The sequence below is a fragment of the Capsicum annuum genome, chromosome 6 (assembly GCF_002878395.1).
Source record: "Capsicum annuum cultivar UCD-10X-F1 chromosome 6, UCD10Xv1.1, whole genome shotgun sequence".
Taxonomy (NCBI): Eukaryota; Viridiplantae; Streptophyta; class Magnoliopsida; order Solanales; family Solanaceae; genus Capsicum; species Capsicum annuum.
Window position 1 is genome coordinate 141,286,795 of NC_061116.1, and position 7,861 is coordinate 141,294,655.

At 35.0% G+C, this 7,861-nt stretch overlaps 1 long non-coding RNA gene across 1 annotated transcript; it reads left to right on the forward strand.

Moving 5' to 3' along the window:
* Positions 1-870: 870 nt before the first annotated feature.
* Positions 871-2,152, forward strand: LOC107853093. The gene is made up of 3 exons (XR_001669656.2): positions 871-1,521; positions 1,603-1,682; positions 1,762-2,152. It is a non-coding gene; the product is annotated as an uncharacterized LOC107853093 (long non-coding RNA).
* Positions 2,153-7,861: the final 5,709 nt, after the last annotated feature.

A 7,861-nucleotide genomic window follows, 5' to 3' on the forward strand; every position in this document is an offset into this window, starting at 1 on the left:
GTTGCCTCTAGTAAAACATATCCACAAGATTCATTCCTAATTGGTTACGCTCTAATTATTCTTAGTCTCGAGTTAGTCCTTAGAAGCCCTAATTTGTTATCTTTCTGAAAACATTTAACATCTCCCCAAATATTTGTACCTTAGGTTTGAACTTAGTGAGAAACTTTTATTTCAAACATACTCGATCACCATTCACATTGTTCCTCATGGATTCGTCCCCGAATCTTATTGGGTTTATATTGACAACGACCGTCTTGCACTTAGTTTGACGTGTAAGTTGACCGTTATCACATAGAAAAAAACAAATGTCAGTCGCATTGTCAATCTCCAAAGTTGAATACATGGCTATTGGCAACTATGACACTCAGATATTGTGAATAATACATGAGGTACTTGATTTTGATTTATCATACGAATTTGTGCTAATTATGTACGATAATACTAGTGTTATTAGTTTGTCCAAGTATACTGTGCATTATTATAGGGCTAAGCATATAGATATTAAACATCATTTTATTAATGATCATGTAGAGAATGATGATTTTATATTAAAATTCATTGATTTAGAAAATTAACTTGCTGACATTTTTACAAAACCGTTGCTAGAAGAAAGATTTTGTTTCCTTATAAAAAGCCTTAATATTATTTGCATTAATGATATTTGACTTATGGTTCACTTTCTTGAAAAATATTATAAATTATGCTCAAATATATTTTCTTTCTTGATTTACGCATATTTTAATCATCATCCCTTTATCCTTAATTACTGCCTTTCAGTCTCAATTCTTTTCCCTTTTCTTAAAATATTTTCTTCCCTTTTTCCTTTTCGTAAGACTGTGTCCTTTTCTTTCAATTGTCCTTTACTTTTAAGCATCTTTTTTCTTTACCTTTCCATCATTTTATCTCACTTCAAACCCTCTTTAATACCTCCCCTGTTAATTATTTTATCCATTATCTTTCAATCACCTGAACTAGATCCAGGCCAACTTAGTAAAAAAATCCCACCGACTTCACTCCAATAATCAAGATCCAGTCATTATTCCTGGTTCTTTTGAAGAAGCCTCCTCTCATTTCCTATATTCACTTAACCTTGGAAATTGCTCCATCTCTATCCCTAATTTATCTTGTAAGAAATTTCACCCCAATTCTCTGGAAAACCTTCCTCCAAACTAAGTTCTGGATTGTATCACAATTGGAGAAGTTTGTGGCCTTTTTTGGTTTAATTTGGGATTTTATTAATAAAATCAGTCTAATACATGTAGGGCATAGCCATTACAAAAACATAATGAAAAACGGCCCAAATCTAAAACAATCCAAATAAAAAATTGGTCCGGTCCAATATTTCGACCCGATTCTTAAAATGGAGTAGGGTTTCCAAATCTATTAGATAAGCTGATCTCCCCTTTTCTATGCCTCCTTCACCATGCTTTCTATCACTAATATTTAATTCATTCTTCTACATTTGTGGGTGATAAATACTGTTCCTTTGTTGCTTCAAGTTAATGATTCTAGCTTGCATGAGTGAGTTTCCATCTCTTATACATCGTGAATTCACCAACTGATTGAGCTCTAATTTCTTCTTCTTTTTCTCTTCAATTCCAGGTGAAATCTTCAGTATGTTTCCATTATTTTTGGTGCTAACACGCTAGGTCACGTCTTTTGACCTTTGATTCCTCCTTTTTGTAAGTGCTTTGCCTGTATAATCATTGCTTTTAGACCTGTATGTTGAATGTTGATGCTCTTCTCCTTTTACCTATATAGCTATAGCTTGGATAGAGATCATGGGATGCTTGGACCCGTTGATAGCTAAAGAGGACCAAAGAGCTCAGTCGGTTGAATCTGATCTGACTTGGTGACCCCTAACTTATTGAAAATCCCTTTTTGTTGGCTGGTGTAAATTGGAAGGATAGTATTTTCACATTTTTGTTAAACTTCCTTTTTTGTAAATATGATGAATGTGAAAGAACCTGCTGTAGCCTTTCCAGTCCTGTTAAACCTTTGCTAAGCTTAGTCTCAAGTAGGGACATTGGTGCTTGTCACTATTTAGTATCTTTCTTCCTGCACTTAGTAGCTGGTTAAATGCTATAAATCTGAACAGTTCTTGCTCAAATGTTAAGTTAGCTAAGTAATCTGCAAGTTGGTTGCCTTCCCTGGAGATATAAACTATCTATACTTGCTTGTGTTGCAACAACTTATTTATCCTTATTACTGTATCTGTAATTTTCCATGGTAGTTCCCACTCATGATTTAAGAATTTCTACATTACTAGTGAATCTGTCTATATAATGATCTTCTCTTGCCCGAACTGACTGCAATGATATTTTTCTTACATTATGGCTTCAACATCTGCTACCATATCATCTGTGTTTTCCATTACTGCGCCTGCTGCATGTATTAGATCCCCTTTTACAACCCTTAGGCAAAAGGACCATGAGCTGCCTCCTGAATTCCCTCTTGATGCACCATCTGTGTTATATTTAATCCAGCCCTGCTCTGGCAGTTCCCATAACACCGCTTTAGGAATTACTTAAGGCTTTAGCTAACTTAGTTGCTGTATTATAACTGGTCAATCTGTAGCAAATTCTAGAGCTGGTTTTCTCACTTTCAGTAACATCCTCAACTATCTTGTGACATTGAATATTACTCTATGCATGCTGATCTCCTTTCCCTCATACTTCTTAGAATTCCTTCTTCTCCACAATTCCCACATGATGATTGCTGGTATTGCTTTGAAATAGGCTTTCTCCATTTGTTTGACTTGTACATTCCACCATGCATAGATTGTCTCTCTTAAACTCCTTTTTTGTATGTTTATTCCTACAAAAGAAGAAAAGTATGACCAAGTCCTGTTAGCTAAAACTGATCTCAATAGCACATGTGCTATGGTCTCCTGTGCTGGATTTTGACAATGCCAACACTTTGAAGGACCAAGAATCCCTGATAACGCTCAACTTACACGTCAATTTAGTGCAAGGCGATCGTCATCAATAGAATTACCTAACTTTGGAGTCGGGATCGAATACACGAGGAATAATGTGAGTGGCGATTAAACTAATTTGAAACTATAGCTACAAGTTAACTTCAAACAAATGATACAAAAAGATAAATAGAGGTTTTTTAATGGTTGATAAAAGTTTCGACTTGCTTTAGAACTCAAAGCTAAAATTTCAATGGTTCAAATCAATGATAGAGAGAAACTAGGGTTGTGATCACTATGATTATTAACCCCTCATTGAATGATAGTTGTAGTACTGGATTCTCATGACTTGTGGGAATCACCAAATTATCAGTTTCGATAGTCCATCTAAGTGTTTCTCAACCTACCTAGATGTTGAACTCCCTAATTCTCTCGAACTTAGGAAAACATTCTATTCATATTGATTTTATCTCGAGTTGATCAATCGTGTCATAACATTAATCATTAGATGAGAACTTAACCTTCCCAAATCCTCGTTGATAATTTGCTATTTTTAGTTTATTTCTCAGTTCGAGCAAAACAACAAAAGGCGGGATCTATTGTTTGCAACCAATAGATAATTATCATTACAAAGGAATTATCAAGACGTCCCTAAAATCACTCAAACCATAACAAACTATTAAATTTATGGAGGAATAATCATAGATCCCACAACCCTAGTTGTGGGTTTTAGTTCCACATGATATAGAAAGAGATAGCAACAATTGTATTCATCATTCAAAGAAATTAAACTTACAAAAGATGAAGTTTGAGGTTCGTTCTCTTCCAAATTCAAGAAGAAGTTCCTACAACCCAATCATAGAGTTGAAAATTGAATTCTAAGTTAAGAGGCCCAAAAAGAAGTGACTTTGCCTTTGGAATAAGTTCCAGATGTCCACCACCTCAATGAAACCCTAAAAGCTGCTATTTATATCCTTAACTTAAAAAAAAATTAAAATTAAAATTTCAGATTTTGCTCCTTAGCTGACAACATGTCTGACGGCTTATCAGACCATGTCTTCAGACATAATTCCCATTTCTTGCCTTCTGCTTATGTATAACAACATGCCTGACGGCTTATCAAAGTTCTGATAGCTTATCCGAACATGTCGTCAGACATGCTTCAAATTTTTGCCTTCTAATTCTGAGTGATGACATGTCTGATGGCTTATCAGAGTTCTAATAGCTTATCAGAACATGTCGTCAGGCATGCTTCAAATTTTTGCCTTCTGCTTCTGAGTGACGACATGCCTGATGGCTTATCAGAGATCTAATAGCTTATCAGGACATGTCGTCAGAACTTAATTTCTTGCATCTTTCACCAAAAATCATCCTTCTTGACGTAGCTTTCATGTATATTTATGCATCTTGACTTTCCTACAAAATCACATGAAATATCATCAAAAACAACAATAGTTACTTAAGAACTTACAAATTATTCTTAGTTAAAAGCCTTAAATATGCTAACAGAAAGCTAGCACATCAACACCCTCAACTTAAAGCAAATACTTATCCTCAAGAAATTACATGACACCATACTGCGATGCTTAACCAAGAGAAACATAAGATACCTATGACAGTCGATCATAAATTTTACCTCCAAACACATTACACTCTCTAAGTTCAATCACTCTAAACCCAACTGTGTATATCAATGAAGATCAACAATGCGACACAAGGGAATCAAGATATGGCATCAAATTATCAACAATAACCATGCCTATATACAAATTACACTTCCCAAACAAGTAGGAAACTAGCAATGTAACCGATGTGCCCTTATAATAAAGAAGTCGCTCCTCACTCATATGTGAACTCAAGCATGTCAATGTGGTACAGTCAATAGACACTCACTCTCAGAAACAAGTTCCATTCAATGTATGTCAAATACCATAAGCTTGCCCTTATTTTCATTACCAAAGCTTTCAGACAGTTAAGTTAGGATCACTATAGGACTTTTCTTCAGCTTGTAATATAGGCTTGGGGCTGGTATGATACACAATGATATTTAAAGTAACTAAGCCTCCTTGGCACTACACTATCTTTGGGATCTCACTTATCAACCTTTACCTTATTTTTGCCTATCTTGATTAACGCACATTCAAGATGGGTGCAGTTTTTAGTAATTTATTTTTTTTCACAACTTTTCTTTTTTCATTTTTTTCTACCACACCCAGCCTTGCAAAATTTTTTTATTACCCTTCGTCATACTTACTTTACATCACGCACCCCTATGATAGCAACCCTCAACTTAGGCTATTTTTCTAAGTCAAAGTGCACAATTTCCAAGGAGGACCAGGGCCGAAATAGGTTCATTATGATACAAATGGGAAGGTGATAGGTATAATAAAAAGAATAGGCATTCAGACTCAAAATCAGTATCAAGGGATATTATTTACACATGGAAGGCCATTTAGGCTAAAAGTGGACTAATATCAACAACGGCCTATGATCCTTTCCTAACCGCTATCCTAAAACCAAAGCAAGACTAACCGGGCAAGTTCTGGATTTAACACACAACAGGAACTAGGTAGTATCTCACACATACATGACACAAAGGTACATCACAAGCTACTACCCATTTGGTTCATGCAAATATTTATAGTGATTATCATGTACCTAGTACTAATACCATAAAAAGATTCACAGTAGTCACATATAGATGCACATCACACAGTTACTAGATAGACAATTGGAGAGGTATTTATCATTCCAAGATAAATCAACAAAAATATGTCAACTATTCTAGATACTTATTTGTTCCCCAGTTAACCATAACATATCACAAAACAAACACAATACGCCTAAACATGTCGGCTCTACTAGGAACAAGACTCCAGCAAAAAGAGACACGACAATAAAAACCCAAGGAGGACATCAACACCCACAAGTAGCCTCACCCTCAACTTAAAATCATGCAATATCCCCAATGCGTCAAACCAAAATAAGAAAGTTAGAAATATACCTGTGGCATTATGGGTGCGAAGATCTGATGTCAATCACATAATACGAATACAAACAACAAAACACCTTGGGTTGCCTCCCAAGAAGAACCTAATTTAGTGTTGCGGCATGACCCAACTCAACTTTTTCCTCCTCCTTAAGGATATGAATTTCACCCCCAACTTAGAGTCCATCTTCTTGCCTCGCTCATAGGGTGATGGTACAAAAATTAAGAAGTCAAGTAATGGATTGAGCGTGGTAAACCACTCGGCCTTAAAGTGAGGTGTGTTTTTATATTGCTTGTCTAATGTAAAATCAAGAACATAGAATTCTTGTTCCTCATCTTCACACTCTTCTACTATTTTAAATGATTCCACAAACAAGATATCATCTAAACATAATGTAGAAAAGTGCATTGAATAAGGACCAATCAATCCTACTTCAAAATTTACACTATCTGCTACACACTCACTTTTATTCACCTTCTTGACATTTTCACTTCAAATTAGGCTAGAGTCTTTATTAGAGATTTTCTTGGTTTCTTCTTTTGCCTCTAGCACCATGTCCTATATCTTGGCATTATCTCTCATGGTTGGTTCGGTTGGTTGGGAAATCACCGAGGGTTGCTCAACATTAAGATCAAAATTAATATAGGGTTCTTGATCCTCATATTTACACTCTTCCATTATTTTAAATGATTTTACAGACAATATATCATCTAAATATAATATAGAAGAATTCTTTAAATGATTGACCTCTATATCCATCTCCTTATGAATGATTGGCTTTATGTCTTGATGCATATCACATATGATATCATATGTTTCTTTCTAGAGATCCAATATTAGTTGAAACATAGCTTCAATGCCACTCTTTTCAGTGCTTCGTTCTTTCTTTTCTTGACTATAAGTCCTATCAAACTCATAAGAAGAACTAGAATTTGGGTTAGCATAATAGGGGGAGGGAGAATTTGGGCAATCACTCCAATTTCCATCTTGACCACCACATAAAGTATAATCATTCTCCCGGTAGGATAGAGATGGTGCATACATCTCTCTCCGGGGAGCATATCTACAATCTTGCCAAAAGTGAGGTCCATCACAATATGGACATGGATCATCAAGAAAAGATTTTCAACCACCAAGATCATGTTCATTACACAATGCCATAGTAATAAGTAAACTAAAATAAAAATCTACCTAACACAAGAAATAAAAGAAAACTAAAAACAAATATTTACAAGTTTGAATTCAAGAAAGTAGGCTAAAATTCCAAACCAACTCAATACGCCAAATTGTTCCCCGACAACGGCACCATTTTTGATAATGCTCAACTTACACATCAATATAGTGCAAGGCGGTCGTCTTCAATATAATTATCCAACTTTGGAGTCGGGTCGAATCCATAAGGAACAATGTGAGTGGCAATTAAACTATTTGAAACTATAGCTACAAGTTAACTTCAAACAAATAATATGAAAATATAAAATGGGGTTTTTTTAATAGTTGATAAAAGTTTTGACTTGCTTCAGAACTCAAAGCTAAAATTTTAATGGTTCAAATCAATGATAGAGAGAAACTAGGGTTGTGATCACTATGATTATTAACCCCTCATTGAATGATAGTTGTAGTAATGGATGCTCATGACTTGTGGGAATTACCAAATTATCAGTTTTGACAGTCCATCTAAGTGTTTCTCAGCCTACCTAGATGTTGAACTTCCTAATTCTCTCAAACTTAGGAAAACATTCTATTTATACTGATTTTATCTCGACTTGATCAATCTTGTTACAACATTAATAATTAGATGAGAACTTAACCTTCCCAAATCCTCATTGATAATTCACTCCCTCTAGTTTATTTCTCAGTTCGAGCAAATCAACAAAAGGCGGGAACTGTTGTTTGCAACCAATAGATAATATCATTACAAAGGTATTATCAAGATGTCCCCACAATTATTCAA